Source organism: Candoia aspera, chromosome 3 (genome assembly GCF_035149785.1).
Source record: "Candoia aspera isolate rCanAsp1 chromosome 3, rCanAsp1.hap2, whole genome shotgun sequence".
NCBI classification, from domain to species: Eukaryota; Metazoa; Chordata; class Lepidosauria; order Squamata; family Boidae; genus Candoia; species Candoia aspera.
Window position 1 is genome coordinate 181,119,873 of NC_086155.1, and position 24,096 is coordinate 181,143,968.

At 36.5% G+C, this 24,096-nt stretch overlaps 1 protein-coding gene across 1 annotated transcript in view; it reads left to right on the top strand.

Annotated features, from left to right (window-relative positions):
* Positions 1 to 3,672: 3,672 nt before the first annotated feature.
* Positions 3,673 to 24,096, top strand: part of RALYL (RALY RNA binding protein like) — a 284,909-nt gene continuing 264,485 nt past the window's right edge. Inside the window, exon 1 of the mRNA XM_063299435.1 lies at positions 3,673 to 3,750. The gene's annotated coding sequence lies outside the window, so the exon portion shown is untranslated. The remainder of the gene's footprint in view (positions 3,751 to 24,096) is intronic.

Consider the following 24,096-nt stretch of genomic DNA (forward strand, 5'->3'; position numbering starts at 1 on the left):
TCAAAATTGTATACATCTTATTTATTAACATATTAAATCTGTATTCTGCCCAAATCCCAATGACTCTGGGCAGCTACTTGGATTGGGAACCTCCAGAAAACATTAGACCAGAACACTATATTGGGAAGTTGAAAAAAAAAACGTCTCAGAAGAAGGCACTGGCAAATCCCTTCCATACAGCTATTAAAAAACTACCTATACATGGTAATTAGGGGACAAGCTTGATTTAAGAGAGACTTGACTTGATTTTGACTGCTATAGGACCATTTTATTTAAACAGATACATTTCAAAATAAGATGATCCTTTATGCAAATGTACTGTATGTCATTGCCTCTTTTTTAAAAAAATAAATTTTAAAACATTTAAATAGATATATTCTTCCACTGATTCAAGCTGTTAACATATTGAAAAGATATACTCAGTGCTGGCTCAAAGGTACTGTATATGGCACTCCTAGGGCACATGACTGATGATGCTACTTTCCACCATAAAAGCTCAGAACTATTTTTATTATTATGCATTTTCAACTTTATTCATAAAGAAAGCACTGGGCAACACACACTGCACAGATGAAGCTATTATTTACTATAGTTCTCTATAGAAAACTGGGATTTAAAAAATGATGGGAAAACAGGAAGAGGGAACACTTATGTACACCGCTCACACTCCTGAGGTGTGGGATATAAATTTAATAAATGAGTATAATTGTAAAACTGCAGTTTATTTGTTAGATTTATAAACCACCCTTCCTTGAAGAGCTCAAGGTGGCAAACATCTCCCTGGGACACACAAAAAAATACAAAAAAGGCATTAGAATATGATGAAGACAAACTAATCCACCTAAGTCAGCATCAGTGACTTATTTTTTTGTTTCATGGAAGCTAATTATGTAACACTGTTATTTTATTGAATAATTTTAATGGTATGTTTCATGTATAATCATCCTTCTGGAGGCAGCATGTTTATCAATGAAGAAAAGACTGATGTAGGATTAGTAGACAAGCAAGCTGGCACTATGATTCACCAAAGATCTAATAACCTGAATAGAATTTACTTTCAGGTAAATCCTCTAAAACTGCAGCTTAATGTAAGCTTAATAGTTTTACAATTTAATTCTAAACACAGGTACATATTTAGTTACACCATGAATTCAAAGTGAGATTTACTCTGATAGGTTCTTGAAGATACTGCACTAGTTTTTGTCCCAGGGATTGGAGAAACATAGGTAATGAGATCCTGTTACAGAATTTTTACATATTATTTGTATGTCATTTCCCATCACCTGCAACTTGTGGTCAACTAAAGAGAAGAAAATTGACAGTCAGGAAAGGAATGTGTCTGAATTTTCAACTACACCAATAGTTTCTCAGCTCCAAAAATGATTATCACTCTCAAAACAAAGATGGAACTGTTGAAGAAAATAGTTTGAATCCCTAGATTTTATAAATATTAATGGGTTGTATAGTTAGAGGAGCCATATATATTCATTCATTCATTCTTATAGTTAGAGGCGCCAGAATACTAGAATATTCTTTGGTATCCATTTCACTGGAGAGACATGATGAACTAAAGGGATGTGTGGATTCATGCCGCGGTGCAGATCAAACTAAAACTCACCTACGTTTTAGAAAATATTTTCTTTCTATGAGGCTGGAATTCTGTGCTAATAACAGAGCACCTCCAATTCTGATACCACCTAAGACAATTTCTTCTTCAAAACGGGAAGAAAACCTTTCCTTCTGAGAGGGAAATGGAGTTAATCTTGGAAAGAGAAGAAGTCCGTGAGGACAAGGATCTTGACGTCCAAAAGGGACCCCCGGAACACCTAAATAGATGCACCGTGGAACCAGATTTTCTGGACTGTAGCCGAATTCATGTCTCACAGGCAGGGAAACCCGCACATAGTGAAGGGAAGCTTTAGACGACCAACGCTTTTGCCACCCTAGGTCCGTTAGTCTTCCAGGTGCCAAAGGAGGTCTCCTTTTAATTTTCATTGCAACGCCAAATGCCGTCCCGGAATTCACCACCCAGCCAAGGGCAAGGGGAAGGAGTAACTTTGATCCGCGATGGCCATGAAATCGCGCGTCTGTCCTCTCTCTCTCTCTCACACGCAGATGCACAGATACGGCAAGCAGCACCAACTTGCGGCCACCGCACCTCGAAGTGTGTGCCTTCCACCCGCTCCCCCACGTGCGCGCGCGCGCGCACACACACACACACACACACAGAGCAGCTGCTCTGACAATGTGAGTGAGCGCGAGGAAGGGCCTCTCTTCTCCCCCTCCACTCACCCACCCGCCACCTCGCTCCTTGCGTTGGCTTTCGCCCCCGCCTCTCCCCGGTCCTCTTCTCGCGCCCTCAGCCGGGCTGCTCTTCCACCGAGCGCGCGCGCGCCCGCATTCGTCTACTGCTGCGCGCGGGGCACCTGCTCGTCTGGCTGCTGCTGTTTGCTGCTGTCGCCAGCGCCACCCATTGCTGTCGAGGCTAAAGTCTGCTGCTGCTGCTGAGCGGTTCCAGCCTCATTCGCCGCTGCCGCCACGGGCGCCACTATTCCAGCTGCCGCCGCCGAGCTGTTGCGAGCGAGTCGGGCTCCTCCGGTGGGGTTTACCCCTTCCCCGCCTGCTCCTTCCCCCTGCCTGCGAGTCAGCCTGGCTCGGAATCACGTGGCAATTGCCTGAGGCAGAGACTAAAGAGGGGAAAAAAAAGCGCTTCATTCCTTCTTCCACCGCCATACTGTATTTTATAGTAACTCGCGTTTTTATTCCTCCCCTTTACTCCCGCTCGGTGAGTACCTTTCCGCTGAAATTCTTGTCCTCCTTTTTTTGTCCTGTTTTCTTCTTCCTTTTTTTTTGTTTTTGCTGCTTTTTTATTTTTACCTCTTTGTTTTCATGGATTTGATCCTTTTTCTGATGACAAGTTTTTTTTTTCTTAGCATGCGATGGTTTACTAAACTGGGAGCAAAAGGTGTTGCTCGGACTGGAAGTCACTAGGATCTAAAGAGCCAAAGAAACGGCGAAAAAGATAGACTTGCCAGTCCAGCAACAATGTAAATGCATATGCATTATTTACGTATATATACACACATGCAACTGGTTTTGTACTGACGAAAAAGCGATGTAAATTGTTATGCATTTTTTTAAAAAAAGGCAAAGAGAAGTGGGCATGTTGCTTAACTAATTCTCTTTTGCAGAGATTTTTGACGCTGTTTTCTTTTTTTCGTTTTTTGTGTATATATATATAGGATTTAAAAATGCATTTTACAGCAACGTTTACAAACAGTTTGTGATCTTGCAATACTAGTGCAAGCCACCGAGCAAGATATTAATTTTGTTAATTTTTATTATTATTATTATTATTATTATTGTTTTGTTTCTTTTTCTTTTTTTGGACATCCGGTTGGAATCAGCCGTTTTTCTTCTTTTTCTGATTTTATAACGTGAAACTTTTCTTGCAGCTTGGTACTGTTGAGCATTTTTAAATTCTTCCTCCCCCATCCAAAAAAATGCTGTGTAGTAAAAGAGAGAGAGAGAGAGCCAAAAAATATTTCCTTTCCAGAATTTCACTTTTTAATTTTTTTATACAGAGATAATTTTATGATGCTTATCATAATGTTGGTAGCTATGCACATATATACAAATAAATATATTTTCAAAAGATGGCAGTGGAAGGTTTTCCTGGAGAATGAAGTGCCGTTTGGTTTCCTTGTCAACGGAAGATGAAGTGAACAACTGAACATCTCCCCAGTGCAGGTACTTCAGCATCTTGTAGGCGTTTCCACTCTTTGTAAATTACATTATGAGATATATATTTTCTCTCTCCCAGATAAGTTCTCTTGAGCCTTAGCTGCAGAATGTAAGTAACGAAAGAGATGATACTAGGTGTTCTTTCACTGTTTAGAGGGATGCAAAATATTTTACTAATCGTATGCAGGTCACTGAAACTGCATGGGTTGTGTGCATGAAGGAACCTGAACCCAGACATCTCTCACAGGAACTCTGATGATCTTAAGAAATTGGCAGGAAAAGAACTTAATTGTTGTAAGAAGAAAGATGTTGGGGTTTTGTTATTGCCCACTAGGTGTCTGCGGCAGACCCAGCAGCGTTTCTCCCATACCTGTGAGCTTGAGATATTTTTCCCTCAAATACAGTCCCCACACACACTTGTTTCTTTTTATTCCTAAATTCATTTTTTGTTATATTAATTTGGTAAAGAGTAAAGCAGCTTATTGACTCCTACCTTTCTGTGTCCAATTATGAGGCTAAAGAGTGTTAGCAATTTTTTTTAAATTTAAATTTTGGTTTTAATAATTGTTAATGTTACTGTCCAGTCGTTAAATACTATGAAAAATAACTTTTTCCATAGTACTTAGTCACTGGACCAGAGATGAATAACTTGCATGCGAAACTCTGCAGTTGCTGTGTAATGGACTTTGAAAGGACAGAATAATTAATAAATGGATGTAAACTATGATGTTCCTCCACGTCATACAGCCTCTTTGAGCAAAGAAGGGTAGGGTAAAAATTAGAGCACTAAAGTTTGTATGTTTGCAGTTTTTGTGGCATTAAGATAGTAGTGTTTAGATTAAACAGACAATATAATCAAACAGGAAACTCATAGTTTCTCTAATAGATACAACAAGTGTGCAGCAGTAGCGTTTTGTAATTTTACTCATATACACAATAATTTGATTTACCAGAACTTCATAAATGTCTACAATTTGAAATACTTTGTGCCTGCATTTATAATGATGTAAAAGTTTATATATATTACCTGCAATAACTGCTAGTATTGATGTCCATGAGGAAAGCCAATGTAAATTAGGTTGGGAAGAAAAGCAGAGACTGGCATGGCAACATAATAGAAAAGCAGAGACTTGTATACTTTTCCCAGAATCATGGAATAAAGCTGCATAGCAAACTTGAGGGAATATGTAATTCATATATTACTGACCTAACAAGACTGCTTGGAAAGAAATTATTTGGGGGCTGCAGTTTTAATCCTGTTTACCCTCATTACTTCTCAAGCATAAAGACATTTAAGTGGGAGAAAGCCCCATTTGTTTATCTTGATCCAGTAATAACTAATTGAAAGAGAACATCGAGAATACACACTTAGTAGGCAGAGAAAGCCCCACTGAGCTGGTTAATTTTTTTTCTGTATAAATATGCTTGCAATCAGACTGTATGACTGATACATCAATATAGTAACATATCCTCTACATATTTTAAATAAATACCAAAGGTATTAAGAATATCAGCTCAGTACAAACCCATTTATTTGCAAATTATTTTCAGGAAATTGAAGGTATTGGCTGTATGAAAGGTTCATTGCAGCAATTGTTAGTAATAGTTACTGGCTTTGCTGGCTTTGTTAGTCAATTATGCATATTTTAAAATGCTTGGGTTCTAAAGTGATTAGTCAAAATATGAAAAATGACTATACTGTTTTAGCAATCATATTTTTAACATTCTTTCAAGTCACAATATTTTTAAGATGCTCTGCAAAAGCAAGCGGACTTGCATTCTCTTGTTGCATAGAGTAATGCAGGTGTCATATCTTACTGATTTTATAGAATGACACCTGATTTTATGCCATATTCTATGTACGTTCTGGCACTAAATTGATTGGACAAAGTTTTTGATTCATAAGGATATAAATAAAACTGTGTCAAATGTATCTTTTAAAGTAGAAAAACAAAAACAAACCCTGAGAGCTTCTATATTGAGGAATTAACTGAAGTCCATTGGAATATTGGGAATGTTATGAATGTGCATATAGTTGTATTTTAAAAACTTGGGGCAGATGTTGTAGCATTGCAGTTTTGATAAGACATAGTTGTTCAGAAGAATCTGGCAGATAAAGGTACAGCCTGAATCTAACTCTTTTTATGAAGAAACAAATCCATATCTTTCAAGGAGACCCGTTTCTAAAAAACAACTAAATCAAGTATAAAGTATGATGCAGTCTAGGATTGGCTCACAAGTGTATTTTAGAATGCAACCTTGATGTTTATCTTATTTTTCAGTGTACATGTTTTTCTAGTTGAATTTAAACGAAGTTATTGGGAACAGAGTTATGTGTACTAATTAAGTAGAACTTTGAATATTTGAAGGTAGCAGAACTGTGATTAAAATTTGTCACTTTTTAATACAGAAAATGAGAAGTTTGCAAATGTAAATTAATAGCACGTTGTATGTATAATTCATGTAGCATGTTCATGTTGAAAAATGGAACATGAGCTATAATGCCATGAAACTGCTTATGTTGTATTTAAAAAAAAACTGCAATAGTTCAGTATTACAAATAAATAGCTAGTGTGTGTTTGTTGAGAAGTCAAGCTTCCCTTCTAAATGGAAATAAATCTGACCACTTGAGGAATAAGATCAACAATATACTGATCTTCTAAATACTTCTTTAGTAAGAAGTATTACTAAATACTTCATTTAGTAAGAGCACTGTCTTTACCACGGATATAAATTGCACTACATGAATAAAAGGATATCTCTGTACTTTTACAGTATATTAGATGATTGTTTTTGGTTATTATTGCAGCTTTATATTTAAATTTATATATAATTGCTGCAACTTGCAACATGTCTATCTGAAAATAAAATTTCATGGTGAGACTTTCTTCCAAGTACTTAAGTCAAGGTATGACTGTATGTCAGAAACTTGTATCAGGATGTTGGAATGGTAAAGTTTACCCTCCTCATGTGGTCCAAAGGTATACCCTGTAATAAACATGCACATTCAAGGAAGTAAACATAAATTGCGTCTTTAGTACAAAAGGGCATTAAGTTAATACCACTGTAATTTATTAGAATTTCACATCACTACTAATATAAGGGACAACATAAAACATATTGGCAGGTCACACTGGAGTATCAGTATCCATTAATGATACTTATTTGAGGAACTGGGTAGTTTTAGATGTATTTGGCATTACGGTTGGATTGGATTCCAAAAAGGTGCTTTAGAGCATACAGGAACATAAATGAGGTTCGTGTTTGCAGTTTTTTAAAAGACGTGTATATTCCCAAGACCATGTGATTGCTAAAGAAGAAAAAAAAACTATTTTATAGAATGGCAGACAGATGCTATGTTAATCATTCCCATGTACTCCAAAGCACTTTTTCCAAATTATTAAATTTACTTAATGTGTATGACCTAAATTGTTATCTTATGTCTGCAAAATCAGATATTTAGTAATGGTGTTTACATATCTAGTCTTTATGCGTGTGTACATGCACACACACTTATACACACTAGGGCTATGCATAAATTTCAGTTTGAAAGGTGGAATGTGTTTCAGACTGCACATGGATGCTAAATGCATCTTTTGCTATGTGGGTGATGAAGGGCAAATACATAAGCTCAGGAAAAGATGCATTCGTTCAAGGTTTGTGTGCAGTGCACCTGCCAAATCACTTTTTGCCTTCCAAATCTACATTTCTGCACAACTCTAATATTCACTATGAAGTAACTACAAAATGGCAAGATCTATTTCAGAAACCAGTTTATTAGCATGACTTACTTGCGTACGTACCTGAATGCAAAAGGATACTTAGCACTGTGCTCTGATAGCTAATATGGTATAGTGGTTAAGGAGTGGGGAGACCCAGGTTCTTATTCTCCCATAGGCATGGAAGCCACCTGGGTGACCTTGGGCCAGTCACTCCCTCTTAGCCTTAATCAGTGTTAGCCTTTGCAACAAGTCAGCTGAAAAACAGAACACCTTATTGCTTTACTGTAAGAACTAGGTGAGCACACTGCAAAACAGGTGGATCCTGCAAGTAGGTAGGACAAATAAGAATGACAATGTACTACTATATCCTAGTCTGATTACTTACCATAATACATGATGGGAATTTCCCAGAAAATGTAGAATTAAAAAATGTTCTACTACTTCAGAGATCTGATCTGCAGTGTATTTAATAAAGAAAAAGTTAAAAGTATATCATGTTCAGTTTACATGCTGTATAAAGAACTGAAAAGTATTCTCTACAGTAAAATATAATTGAAAATTTAATTTTAATTTTAATTTCATTTTCAGACCAGCATTATCCAGAGTGTATATGTTTAGTCCTTAACAGAAAAGGAATAAAATAGAATAAGAAGTAAAATTGAATAAAGGGATAAGACCCTTGACAACCAGTGACTGTTATGCATTGTGCAGTCATTAACTTTGAAAGTAACATTTCTGTCTGCTAACAGATAAAATACACAAAATTTGTCAGTGCATCCCAGGAGTGCTACTAGGTGGACAATAGATGTGCTATTATTGTAGTAAGAGCAGTGTAGAAAAGCTTGAGCTAAACATTTTACCTGATCAAATGTGCAGAAGCATACATGATCTTTCATTTGTATTCTGGAATATAGTTAAATATTTGATTATGAAAATAGTTCAGTAAAATGCACATGGAACTCAAATCCATATATATTATTTGGAAAAACTTAGAATTTCAAACTATTACTACCTAGAGGTGCTAAATGTCAACAAAGATTTTAGCATCTGCCAAGCTTCCTGGAACACCTGATTTATATATTTATTTGTTTATTTCAGTGTGGGTTTTTTACATTTATTTATGCAGTTTATTCCTGTCACAATCGGGGGGGGGGTATTCTTTAAATCATAATAAAACAACAGCAATAAATATAATCAATAACACATAATTTCATTGATACAGTAACATAATATAATTGACAATGGGTCCACAGCTAATGTCCAAGGCCCTCTGGAAAAGCCAGTTTTTACCACCTTCTAGAAAGCCTCAGGCAAGCTGTTCCATAAAAGGAGAGCTCCCACAAAGAATGCCTGCCATCTGGTCCTGTCTTCTGGAATCCTAGTAGGGCACTCCATGTCAGGTGCAGAATATATCTGGGAAAAGCAGTCTCTTAAATAACCATATAAGGCTTTAAAGGTCTGATGAACATCTTGAAATGCATTCAAGGGCACCAGTAACGAATGCTGGTCCTGCAACAACAGCGGCAACACCTAGATTGATCAATAAGCATATTGGCTGCTGAAGACCAGATGTAGTCCAGATGAAAGAGCAAAATACAGTGATATAAGTGAAGGATAACAAGTGGATGGATTACCATCTTAGAGCATCCTATTCTTGGTAAGACTGCAGTTGGAGCAGAAGGTGAAGCTGGGCAAAGATTCTCCTGACCACAACTTCCACCTGTTCCTTGAATGGGAGCCATGAGTCCAGAAGGACCTCCAGTTGTGAGTCTGCTCTTTATGGGGGAGAACAAGCCATTAAGAGTCAAAGTTGGTATAATAGGCTTTTGAATTAACAGCTACCCCATTTTGCTTTAGTTAATCCTGAGCATATTTTTCCTCATCAGGTCCATGACAACCTCCAGGTCTAAGATTATTAGCCATACAAGATTGACCAGACCAAGAAACATATGCCACATATGTCTAAAACTACCTGTATCAGAATGGCTATAATAACAGAATCTTGCCAGTCTGAATGTGCTTCCCCTCCTCCCTCTTTTATCTTCTTGAGAATTACAGGGGTGCCTGTCTGAGATGTTTTTTGTAAATTTCGCTTTTGGTATAGGCTTAAGTCACTGTTATCTGTTTGTTGCCTTGGTAACAGATTGTCCCTTTCTATGTCAACTTCATCCTCGATACTTTCTACAGAACTCCTACTGCATCTCCCATCAGCACAGGGGCAAAAAACTTGAGTATCATGAAGATAGTTAAGCTTTCCCAGTGGCTTCATATAAATATTGAACAGGATAGGGAAAAAGACTGTGCCCTTGGTGTAGGCCCATCCTTCTATACTATTTGGGCCCACCCACTCAAGTAACAGTGCAACTGCCATAAAGTGATGTTTCCATTCCCAGGCCTCATAGATGATGTACAGAAGATTTCAATAGTCAACAGTATCAAAGGCACTGAGAAATCTTTGAAGGCAAGGACAGTTCTCTCTTGATCTAAGTGCTACACATGCCATCCATGAGAGTGACCAATGTAGTTTCTTTCTCATGCCCAAGTCTTAAACTAGACTGCCATTATTTCAGATAATCCATGTCTTCTAGAGTCATCTGTAACTGCAGTCCCAACATTTTCTTAACAGCCTTCCCTTAAGAAGAGGAGTTGGAGGTTGGACAGTAGTTGTCCAATTCCATTGGAATCATACTAGATTTCTTGGAGAGTGGGTGGGCCAGGGCCTCTTTCAAGACTCCTGGTATCTCCCCTTCTTTAAGAGAAGTGTTGACTATTGCATGGATCCAACCCCCAGTCCATTTCTTGGCTGCATTAACCAACCAGAGGTCCAATCCACAAGTGTTGGAGATAAGGTCACAGAAAACTGTGTCCATGTCCTGGGAGGCTCAAAAACCTCCCAGGTAATATCACAAGATGTCACCTCTCAGTAGATTCTGTCCACCTATCAGGCATCTGGGAATGACATTTTTCCCTCACCCCATTTTAATTTAACAGATAATTAAAAGAACAATCAGGGAGAGAAAGAGAGAAGAAAGAAAGGGAGGGAGGGAGGGAGACTTACAGGCTGTGTAAAACTGAATAGGAGTTTTCAAAGTGATGTTAGATTAACATTATAAAGTTTGTCTTGTATTAATTTAACTATTATTGAAATCAAATCAATAATCAATAGTAAGCAAAGTTAACATATAATAAGAATCATCAATCAGAATAAAAAATTAATAGAAGTCTCCATCTAATTTAAGAAAATGTATCCTTATAATGAATAAGGCAAGATCCAGTACTTCAAATTCTTAAGTTGATAGAAACCCAGACCTCAGATGATATACAAGTTTATGTGCAGAATTATAGTCCATAAATGGTTGCCAGATTAAATTCCATAACAGACTTGGTTTTTTTAAGTTATGAAATTATTACTGACATTGATGCACAATTTAATCTGTCATTCGTCTAAAGAAGGAATTGTGTATAATACTGTATAGCTTGAAATAATAGTAATATTTTATCCCACCTTTTTTGATCTATCTTTGGTAAACTTTTGTGTGTGTGTGTGTGTGTGTATGAGAAAGAGAGAGAAATTGGTGACTCCAGTTAATCCCATTATCACCTCTGAAATGAGATCAAGCAGCTCAGGAAAGGATGCTGCCATGCAGCTGAGAGGATGGTGTAATATCAGGTCTCCTGGCTTGTCCATTTGCCTCAATCACAACATAGCCTTACATAGCAACTTGTCAGCCCTCCCAGGTAAACCAGACAGGAAACTCAACTGGATGAGCTACTTCTACTGTATTGTAAGGCTACATTAACAGAATCTTGCAAGTCTGAAAGTACAAATCTCCTGCGATCTCTTTCTCCAGCCTGATCAATTAGGATAGATCCTTCCTAAGTTTCTTTCTCTGACAGTTAAGCAGTTGCAGGCTCCTCCCACTTAAATATCGGATCGTTCCCTAGGCAGCATCTCTTCCCCTTGTACCTCAAGGTTATTCCCACATACCATTACACAATTTCTTTTGAGAGCTAAGATTTTCCAGTAAACAACCACTCCACGTCCCCAGGGTTGAGATTGATGGAGTACACCAAACCTGATTAGCAGATTTCTCTGAAGGGGACACCCCATCCAGATCTTGGTAACACATGCCTGGTATGCCCTGTCATCCATTATGGATGAGGTTAGATTTATTATGGACAGATTTGGGATTCAAAAGCATTAGCATGTGTCTACAGTGCCAGTCAATATGGGTACCTGGGATATGAGTTGAGATGTGGAGTGGGGGTGCTAAGCTAGAGATTGGCAAATTTCTAATCTTTCCCTGAAATGGTTTGTTCCCATCTCCTGCCATATTTCCTCCTTTCTGTCACTACCATTATCCCCCTCTCTATCACAGCTCTCTCAGGTATCTAATTCTCCACTTTTGTAGTCACTGAATGCCAGATACACATTTTAATTGGACACTCATTCCCTGCAGCAGCCACAGCCTTTCCAGCCCTTTCAGCCTTTCGGTCCTCAAGCCATTGTGTTCTAATCCTGTTCGTGATGCCAGATGTTTTGCCACCATAAAATGTGGGCAGGAGGTTCATATGTTGGAAAACAGTGAACATTCAAATGACACAGAAGCTCAAAGGATTTATGGAGCAAAGCAAAACAGCTGAGGAACTTAATTGCAGGGTAGAATATAGACAAGAATGTCCACAGAACAAGGGAATGAAACCAAACATGGCTGTATTCAATAGAGAGCTGTGGGCATGGATAGCCCAGTTCTGCTTGACAGGGAGGGGAGTTGGATCAAGATTTTTCAAGAACTGCTTGAGGAACATGAGAAAGACAGTCAAACTTTGCCCCAAGCTTTAAAAAGGGGTGTTGCAAATAAAGTCAGGGTGATACTAATCTAACCTCAAAAACTATTCCAAAATGGCAACAACAACAACAATAAAAATTGGCTGGGAGTCCCTGTCTCCTTTACTTCCCAAGGATCGGGAACTAACAATAGGTTCCGTCAGAGAGCATGCACTTGAGGGGTCAATTCGGTGTGAACAAAGTACTTCTACAAGTATCTAGATGTAGAGGACATAGGGAGTGATCTTGAAGGACAGGAGGAAGAGCCGCTACCAAGGCAACAATCAGACAAGTATGGCTTAAGTCTATTCCAAGAAACTAATTTGAGAAAATGTTTCAGACAAGGCCTTCCATGATGCACATGGATAAAGTGCGGGAGGGGGGAAGCATGTTCAGACTTGCAAGATTCTGTTACTATAGCTGTTCCAGTAAAAGTAGTTTTAAACCTAAGTGGCATTGGCTTCTTAGTCTCGTCTACTTTATAAGGGCTGACTTTAGGAGCCAAGACATGGGCTTTATAGATGAAAAACAGCATCTGGAATTGTATTTGGAAAGCTATTGATAACCAGTGCAGGGTGTGCAACACAGGCATAATATGGTTTCATTTCCCAATTCACAGACCTCTGCATTTTGGACTGGTTATAGTTTTTGAGTGGTCTTCAAGGAACCTCTGTATAGGGTGCATTACAGTAGTCCTGGTAATAAAAGCATCAGTTAAGTTGAATGTGATTGATTTTGGAAATTATTTGTGCATTTGGTTCCACAAGCCTAACCAAAATCTTGGTTACCAAAATGTTGAGTGTGCATTGGACTGCAAGAAGATCAAACCAGTCCATACTCCAGGAAATAAAGCCAGACTGCTTACTTGAGGGAATGATATTAAAGGCAAAACTGAAGTACTTTGACCACGTAATGAGAAGACAGGACACCCTGGAGAAGATGCTGTTGCTAGGTAAAGTGGAAGGCAAAAGGAAGAGGGGCCGACCAAGGGCAAGATGGATGGATGATATTCTAGAGGTGACAGACTTGACCTTGGGGGACCTGGGGGAGGCAACAACTGACAGAAAGCTCTGGTGTGGGCTGGTCCATGAAGTCACAAAGAGTCGGAAGCGACTGAATGAATAAACAACAAAACAAACCAAAATCTGGAGTGGAAATTGTGTACGTAAAATCAGTTTGTTAGAATGAAGAAGCATAGATTGCTTTCTTTTATATTTATATTTTATATTTATCCATGTAAAATTTTGCGTAAAGGAAGTATGATTATATTTCCTACTGATGTTAAAAACATTTCAGATGTCTAATTAAAAAGTAATTTAAAAAATATTAAAATGAGGACATAGAATTTCCATCCTCTGTAAGAAGTTATTTTGTTTCCAGTTTTCAGATGGAAAATTTACACGTTGTAGAGACATACCGTTGTTTTACTTCAGATTAAAATGACAATTTAATTTCTTGAATTGTTTGAAGCAATTGGATTTTGATGTGGGATTATCTATCTGTGAAGCATTATCATTTTCACAATTGTCTGTGATTTTATAACTCAGTGACTCATTTACCAACAATTAAAATAAATGATCAAACTTATCTTATAAGGGGCCAGCAAATTTTAAATGGCTAGGCAAGTAGAATTAATTAATTTTATTAAGAAGTAACTTTTTGTTTAACAAGTAGAACAATGTATCTGAATTTTCATGTAATAATTGTTACTTGGTTCTATAAACCTGCTTCTGCAACCCATTCATTTTTCAGTACTTGAAAATTCATACCATTTCTGCGAATGTCTGAAAGGTGGGTTTCTTGTGTCTTCCTGTATAGCCCCCTCTTTTTGTAATCTCTCCTCACATACCCCTGTTTCCATTGCATAGTGTTGGGAAGTATTTCATAATACTGTAATAAGGAGTACAAGGATTCATTAGGCAATTGAACATAGAAGTGTTTTTCAATTTGGATTTTGAATAGTTTATACATAAATGGGAGATTATTTTAATTTCTTCAAGTTTGGGAATTACTAAAATAATACGATAGCACTTGTTTTCTTGCGAAATATTATTTGTCCATTCTGTTCTCTTTCTTAAGAAAAGTAGTTTAGCTCCTGAATAAATTAATTAATGTAAAACCTTCTTCATAGAAATTTGAGACGGTGCATGAAATATATTGGTATTTCAAGCAGACTGTTCCTTTACCATCATTAATATCTTTAAAGGGTAGAGATATCTTTTCATATGAAATGCGGGGAGAGATTCAAGTATGTATTGGAGAGAGAGAGGGTCTTGTGCCATTCTGGATTTCCAGCAAGCAAGTCCAACCATCAGAAATGATGGAAGTTGAAATATCACAGCTCACCCTCATTTTGGGGAAAATGCATCAGTATTGAAGCACAAGAATTGTGTGCAGAAACTCAGCTCCAGAGGGGGCTGGGGAAGGTCTTTTTCTTAAATCATGGAGAGCTGCGGTTGCTTCATGTGAATAACAGTGAGTTAAATGGACTAGTGTTTGACTTGGTAGAGTAGTTTCTATGCTGTTCCAGGTCTCCCTTCATTAATATCAGTTGTATTTAAGTTCGTCGCAATTAACTTACTCATTGATTTCACTAGGACTAAGATATAACCAGCAGTCTGGATTCAATTCCAGAGTACATCTTCAACCTTGCATAAATTATTTCTTTTATTTTGTCCTTCCTTTGTTACAGAATTAGCAGGTAATATTATGTATGTATTAATTTTAAGTGACTTTTCTTTTCACATTACTCTGACTTACTGAGACACAAACAGTAATGTTTGAACTGGATGCCTCCAAGTGATACAGAAAGAAGGAAAAACTTAGAAAACATTTTCACTTTTCTCTCATTGTCTTCTGTATGTAAATATGTCAGTTCCTTGGTCTGTAGCTATAGCTTAGGGTGAAGTCGGACATCACATCTACTTCACATTATTTTCTCTCCCCGTCCCCTTTATTTTTGTGAGTAAAAACCAGATTTTGCAGGCTTAATCCTAAAGGATGGTGTTGCTTTTCTTTTTTTAAGCCATGGCTGCTTTTCTGTTCAATCTCAGCTCTTTGGAGATTGAGGTCCCCATATCTTTTTCTCTGTGGGGGGAAAAAGCTGCAAGAGAGAAGAGACAAATGGCATGGGGAAATTAATTATCCACCCTTTGCCTCTTGCAGGCTCCCTGTACCATTTGTTACTTACTTCAACTATATTCCTTTAAAACAAAAACCACAGAAGCCAAGTTATACATAACTTGATGTAACATGAATGTGGTGCTTATTAGATGTAACCTTTCATGGAATAATGTTAACGGATTAAGAAAAATGGCTGAATGCTTTTTAAAAAAAACTTTGATATTGTGGACTGAACTAGAAAAGCTAGTGATTTATTGATTGATTTATTATTTAATTCAGTTTAGGCACTGCCCAACTCTAAACTGACTCTAGGTGATTTGATCACAATATAACAATAGAATTCTGTGTACATTTTATATAATAAAGAGTGATATCTTAGTGAGGGTATGTTCATATTCAATCAACCAAGTGATGTATTATTAGGTGCATTACAGGCTAAGAGTTTGCAGCTGAAAGCAAGAGATAAGATTAATAGATGAACAAATAATGTTCACATTTAATTTGGCAGAGCTACCTGGAATTCTTGTTAATCTAGTTTTTTATTATATGTCATACATTTATGTGGTAGTGGGACTGTATGGTTTAATGTTATTTAAATTTACTTTAAAAGAGTCAACAATGTTAGCTGTAGAACAGACTATCATGAATGTATTAAGATCACTTGAGGCCAGGACTATCTTTGCTATTATCTTTACCAAGATATTAAGCTTTGATAAGCCAAAGAAAACAGAGTTGAAAAATGCCAGTATAGTAAAGATTTTATTGCTTATGTTTCTTTAAAGCAATTAAAATGTATTTTTATAGCTGTCTTTTCCTTACTACATTGTTTCATGGTAGGACATTTCATATTTAGGTTTTATTCTGAATGAATTTACTTATGAATCAGCTCTATTAAACAAAAGGGACCTTACTTTATTGTAAGTAAATACAGAATTGCATTCTGATAGAAGAGAATATAGGTAACTCAAGGTTTAACCTTTAGGTGCTTGATGCTCTCTGAGCTTTTCTTGCAGGTGTTTCATTCCTGCCTAGATAGTATCATCACTGTGAAGAAAAGTGGAATTTGTGGCATCATAAACCCAATAGAATTGCATTGTTAGAATAACAGAAACCCTTCCTGAACATTTTTCCTATTTTATGTATATATATTGAATATATTTTAAAAATACATTATAATTTGGATATTTATAAACGCCATTATATTTAAACATGGGTGATCTCAAAGTACACAGTGTCTGCATTTTTTTTCAAACTTATTCAGTATTATGGCTAATGATCTCTGAAGAAATTACTCTGAAGAAGCAGCAAGGTGCAGTTTCAAACGGAATATGTGAGTGATGTAAAAATTCACAGATTCATACCTAATTAAATTCCTCAATAGCTCACTCTCATTTAAATGGAGCTCAAAATATGAGAATGACTGCACTAAGGAGGAGAAAATTGCTTGGAGGCACTCTGATTCTAAGGTATCCATGTACAGGCCACATTTTCTGCAGTTGCCTTTATTGGCTTAAGGGAGATGGCTGAATTTTCCCTCCTGTGCATTTAACAATATGTAGGCCAAAGCTTGTCCTATTTAGAATAAACTCATTAAAATCAGTGCTCATAATCTGAGTCTAATTGATTATAAAGGGTTTTTCTCAGTATGACTTATGTCTGGGTCTACCCACTGCCAAAGAAACAGGCAATTTGTTATATTGATTTCCTACATATATTGAGAATCAGACTATCCCCCTCACCCCTCTGAAAATGACATTGCCTGACACATAATTATGACTTGAAAAAAAAAAAGGAGTCTTAACTTGTGCCTAGATCCTCAGATGATGCAGTGTTGGTCAGGCCAGTGCCTTTACAGGATGCCTTGGTTCTGCTCCTGTGTGCATGCCATCTATGTGCCGTGAGTTTAATGCAGTAAAGCAGCCTTGGTAACTGAGCCGAAGTCAGATGTTCTATCATCACACGCAGGATGTGGTAACTGTAAGGTGTTTCTGACAGGTACTATATGCTGCCCATGTGCGCTCCAAATCACATTTCTCCCTTTTCTCCCTTTGAATACAAATCCCTACTAGGACCCCCCCCCCCCCAGAGATGAATGTAATTTTCTTTGAAAAGCTGGTGGAGAATCAAAGCTAGGTTCTGCTGTGGAGCCCTAAGGAACCATCCTATAAGTATAATTGAAGATAAAGGTTCCTGTTAGATTTCGAGAAGTAGCCTGATGTGTTTAGTTAATAAAAGTGTACGTTTTATTTTGTTTTAAACTACAGCTGATCATACGTGTCTCCTTTCTGCTGGATTCTTTAATATATGCCCACAAACTTGGAATACAGCAAGGCAACTAACATTTATACATAAAATGTTTTACCATGTATACTCTGGTCTCTCTTTAACAACTATGGATACTTGAAATTGCAGATAATGGAATCAGAGATTTATTGTATTAATAAAACTTTCATTTTAGCGTTATTTTTATATTGCAGACCTTCTTGTAATCTTTGGGTTGTATACAACATAAATATAAGCTGGGCAGGGGCACCTCAGGATACTATTCTATAAGACTGTGTTACATAAGACTTAGTAAATTTGATGAGTAAGAAGTTAAATTGTGAAAAGTAATAGGATTTTGTTCAGTGATTATATACATAGCACTCTGGGACAGGTGATGTTTAGCTATTGCTTTGTATGTACTTGCACCATTCTGTAGGGATTTATGAAGATGTACTATAGTTTGAGAATAATTTTATGTATTAGGGAAGTCAAATACATTTTTAAGCCAAAACAAATTAGGAGGAAGGTTCTTCTTTACATATGAGGTTGGCAGACTTCTCAACTGACAGTGCTGCTGTTTAATGTTAAGCTGGCTCATGCTGACCAAAGTGCTTTCAGCAGAGATGATAATGAATACCAGTAAGATATAGTACAATCTAATGTGTCTAATAGAATGCACTGAATAGACTGAATTGCTTCTCAATAAAACACTGTCCTGTTCAGATCCTAAACTAAAATGCAATCATCATGCTGTAATAACCATATTGAAAGAGCCCACATTAACAGACTAGAAAGTGTAATGATTGAGTAATGTTAAATACTTGAAAGATTTTATAGTGCAAAGCACAGTTAACTGTTGCAGAGCTACAAGCTGATTAACTGCAATGAATGCATATTTTATTATGCATTTATTAGGCTGCTAGCCACTCCTGGGGAACTGAGTTTGACTCTTCTCACAGGTTTTTTTTTTTTCACTGTTAAGAAATTTCCAGTGTTATCCAGTTGAGGAGAAGGAGCCAAGTAGGAGAGACTAAATAACTTGCATCATGGTACTGCTTGTTCACAATTAAACCAACATTCTAAAAAAGTCTACTTTTTTTACTGAGAAATCTGTGACATAGTTTTGAAATTAAAATATAGTTGTGACTTTAAGATGGAATTTGTAACAATACTAAAAGATGAGACTTCCTCGGGTTTGGAAAAAAAATAATTTAGATTATAATTAGTAATTAGCAATTATTAGTAATTGCCAGATTTTTTACAGGCAAGGCAATAAATCTACCTCACTCCAGAAGCTCAGTCCACCTTCACTAACTAGCTAACAGCAGAAGTTTCACAGTATGACTAAATAAGTTACTTTATTACACACACACACAAGTCATATTTATGCATGGGAGAGATGAGTTTATTACCTACACTGGGCCTTATCCATCCATTCCAACTGGTTTTCACAGGACATAGTTCTGGATGTGTGTGTGATGAGTTAACACATTTTAGGAATGAATGTTGTTTCCTTGATGCCCCTGATCCTCAAAATTTCCCACTTCCCCCATCCCTGGATTGACCCCAGGGGAAATGAATTCTGATCTGGAAAGCACATCTGTCCAGGAGGTTGTGATATTAGAACCCCTATTCCATGCCTGCTGTCTCTGTTATGAAGGAGATGGAAATTCCTTACCCTTCAACTCTTTGTGAAGGCAGGAGAAATTAAGTTTCATCCAGATTTCTTTGGAAGAGGGAAAGAGAAGATAAAGAAGCTTTATAGCCTTAACAGACACACAAAATGAATCAGTGGAAGTTTCCTGGATTCTTCTTGGACTCTCTCCATGCTGGACTTGTCACCATGGAGAATGGGAAGAGATAAGCACCAGGCTTCTTTCAGTATGAGAGAAGAGGCAGGAAAGGTCTTGAAAGAGAAGGTACTTTTCATATAATCAAAAGCAAACAGACCGATAGCAGAATTGTTACCAAAAGAAGGAACAAACAGAAACTGTTCCTTTCACCAAAAGATTCATTTCTAGCTTTTTTTTTTTTTTTACATAGAGCAGGTGGGAGAAAGAATTTATTGCAGTATAAATAGAACTTGCATATGATACATAGCAGTTCCTGGAAATCTTCCTTTATGGCTTCCATTCTTAGATATCCTACAATAAATGAGAAGTTTTTGTATCTGTGCTGTCTGTTTATCTCTGTGGTCCAGCTACACCTCCTACATCAGGAGTCCACAATATAAGCATTAACCATCTATTGTTCCTCCCCACGATTGTGGGGTGACCAGGAGGATATGGTAGAAGACCAGATTTATCTTTAGTATGGCAGGAGGCTGCACAGAAAAAACTACAGGATTGATCTATTGCAAGTGCAGGAAGTGGCCTTATAAACATGACATACAGCTTCTTAAATGATCTGGTGGAAGAAGAAATGTTATAGAAAGTCAGACAAGGTCTCCAGTAGCAGTGGAGAGAACTTTCTGGTGATAGCAGTCCACACAATCCAGTTGATGCTAACTTTATCCCTTGCAGAGGATAAACTTTTTCTAATTATTACTGGGAGTTTATACAGGACTTACTGCTTTAAGATCAAATTATTTTGACCTGTTTCAAACCAGATTTTGGTTGTGCTTCAGGATTAAGAAAGTTTGATTGGATTGATGGTTGAAAATTGCTAGAGAATTGAAAGATTTTTGTTACTATTGTTGCATTGCTTTCTTTGTTTTACTGTTTCATTCTTTTGCTATTCTTTTTTGAATAAGTAAAAAGTAAATTTAAAAAGAGAGAGGGACTGTGACTATTAGTTTCTTGGAGTATCAGCCATGCAGTACTATCAATCATGATATATTACTGGATAACCTGAGAGATTTCCTGTTAATAATTCAGTTGTAAACTTTTAAAGAATAGATATGGCTACAAAAATCATGAGGACAACAAATGCCATCTCCAAATCACTTCTTTTAAAGAAGAGGCAGGGAATTTCTTAATATTATCATTAATGTTGGGGCCACTTATTCCCAATCTTGGTAGTATATAGTATATGGCATACATACTGTGTTGAAAAGGAGAAAAAAAATTATGAGATAGTCAGATTTTTCTTTAGTACATATTTAATCTCAGCTGTCACACAAACAGTATCTTTCATCTTTCCCCCTAAAAACTACTTATTTGTGAAATGGTGACTCAATATTACTCTCTATTCTTGGGGTAGTTCTCCAGACAGGCATAATCTCTGGTTATTTTATTGTGTCAAAATGAAGGAGGAAAAATATATTTCAAAAAGCTTAAGTTTTGTTTGCACCATGCTATTTTAAAATATGTTGTTTTCTCTTTATGTACAGTAGAAAGAATCCCCAACTTCTTTGGTGCTTCAGTGGCATGTGTCATTTGGAGTGAATAAATGCATCTTTGCAAGCTTTAAATAGATAAAAAGTTGAAGATTTCTTAGGGTATAATTCCAAATGCCAACCCAAAATCAATACTGAAAATCAGTACAATATATGTGCAGTACTTACATACAGTAGTTATATTTTTTCCTTAAATTATTGTGGTGAGACACAGATATCCTTAGAGGCAATCATTCTGTTCACATCAATGGATATATGCAAAATTACACCCTCTATTGGTCTTGCTGGGATGTTCACTGATACTATAATGAATCTATCTATCTATCTTCCATTGTGGATGTAATTTATTGGCACTCAATGTTATTCTGATCTGTAAAGTATGGTGAGTTTAATATAACTGAATCCTGTGGGTGTTGGAAATTAAAAAAAGACCTTAAGTAGAGACCTCAAGTAAAGACTTGTGTATACACTGTGGAAAGGAGTGTTATTATAATGGTGCCTGTTAATCCACTCAATGAAAAATCAGAAAGAAAAATAGCTAATCAAGTTCATGGCCCTTCCAATTCTCTAATTAATGCTTAAAATATGGGAAATAAGATGAACAAGTTGAAAAGGAAGGATCCCCTCAAGTCTAGCTTGACTCTTGGTAACTAGTTGGATGCAGCCTTCCTCTATAACCAACCTACAGCTTTTGGTTTTTGCTGTTACTCTCCCATTTGCTGCAACCTTCTGAGATTAAGCTCGTAGTATAGAAACACAAATATGATGTAACAGGGGCAATAGAGACCTGATAGGTATGGATTCCCTTTTACCGATGTCTTGAAACAACAACTTCAGTTTCGCCTTAATTTGGATTCCTGCACTGAGTAGCAAGTTGGACTTAATGGCCTAAATGGTCCTGTACAAATCTGTGACCCTGAGAGAGCAGAACAATAAAAGCTACTAATAATTTTATCATTGAATTTTGTGCTGTACAAAATATTCCCTTGTTTATTGTTGCAGAAATTAGACAAAGTATTTTGAAGATGATGTTATAATGATCTATTCAGATCAATGCAAATATTTCATGCAAAAAAATAAGCATGTCCAGTTGTTGCAAAGAAATAAGGTTTTATTTTGTACATATTGTAAAATAAAATGAATATTTTGTCTTGGATTATGAATGAATAAACATTAGGTTGACCAAAACAATTAAAAATAACATATATAGATAGAAAATATTCTACTATGCCAACACTACAATCTACACTTTATAAAAAAGAGTTAGGAAAGTAACCACATAAACAGAAATTGAGTACAGTGATTGCAGCAAGTTTAATACAGTATTTGAAATTTTATTTTCTGAGCTGACAAGTTCAGTTATTTGAATTATTTCACTGGTGTACTCTTTAACAGAAATAAAGTTTAAATTGCCTCTTTAATATTATTCAAGGGAAATCCTCATTAAAATTAATGCTAGTTTTGACTTTGTCAAAGGGCAGAATTGTAATAGGTGGTAATATTGAATGCACTAAATTTAGATTAATTAAGGTGGTTTGCTAGAATTTTAATCATATTTATTTACATTAAATAATTGCATTATTTTAAAAACAATTGTAATTGAAAAGGTATATACAATTGCTACAATCTTTGTCAGTTACATGGAATAAACCGATTTTTCACCTCTGAGTGAAAAAGGTATCTATCAGTAAAATTGGGGGGACTTCCATAAAACGTAACCTCTGTTCACTTTAAGTGTACATGCTGCAAATTTTTGTGAGCATTTCAGTTGAAAGTTCAGCATGTTTCAGAGACATTTTAGGGGTAGGGGTAGGGTAGCTCTGAGTATCTTTTCCTACTAGAATCCAGTATTTTCACCAAATGGAAGGCTGGTGTTCATTATGAGCTAGCTGAGAAGCGGTTTAGTGTCTCTTTTTCATTTTAAAGATTTTCAACATATTAATTAACAGAATAAAATTAAGACTTCAAATATATATACATATATACATACATATACATACATATGATTTGAGAAACCTTTTTAATGCATTTATTCATCTTCACACCAATCCAGAAATACTCCTAATATCAACTTCTCTGATGAAGGGCCTGCAGTTATTCTGAGCATGCACCTTGTCCTAGCTAGACACTTCATACGTGTTCGGCTTACAGCATGCAAGTGGGTATTTTGCTGTGAAGAATTTCCAAACTATCTGAGTTAAGATTTTACTAAAATTTATTAAGAAGGTTTAAAGTAACAGCACAACTATGTCAGAAAGCATTCTACTTTTCAATGAAATACAGTAGGTACACAAATGAGGGCTGGAAGGTTTTGCTTCTTTTTCTCATACTTTCTTTGTAAAAGGAATAGGCTTGTTGGATTTGTGAAAGAGGAAGAGTTTGCACCTGTTGATTGCTTTGGAAATGTCTACTAGACTTTTTTATCAATCTGAGATCCAGCTCTCACATTAATGCTATGGTCTGCTGGTCATAATGCCAGCCTTAGTTGGATTTTTCTCTGTCTCTTTGCTGCCATCTAGTAATCATCTGGATTACTGCAGCCTAAATATGGTAGTTCTGATTATCCAATAGATCAAAAGTTTTGAGCCTGAAAGGTTTTTCTGGGATACTTAGGGAAGTAATTACATAGATGCATGTCTGGGGAGCTAGCAGTCTTTCCCAGAACAGCAGAGGCTTTTAAAAGAAAACAAGATCTTTTCCCAAATGGGAAATGGGAAGTACTAAAAATGTTTCATTTCCAGTTGGCATCTGAGGAATATATTCAGCAGCATGTAACTATAATATATTTTACAGCAGCAACCTGCATTGTGAAACTGACAAAGATTCCAGTGGATGTCTTTGCAGGTGGATGAATAGAAGGAAGAAAATTCCAATTCCAGAGAATGATTGAGATGCTGCCTACCAACCTTAAACACCAGCGTATTGTTGCTGTGTTAATTGTCATTTTGTTTATTGCTTATCAGTTCCCAAAATCTCATCTCCAGAGAAGTACATCTAGAGACGTTCTTTGTAAAATACGGCTGAAAGCCATTACATTAAATGCCTTTTAGTCTTCGGTGATACATGTTCCAGTGAAA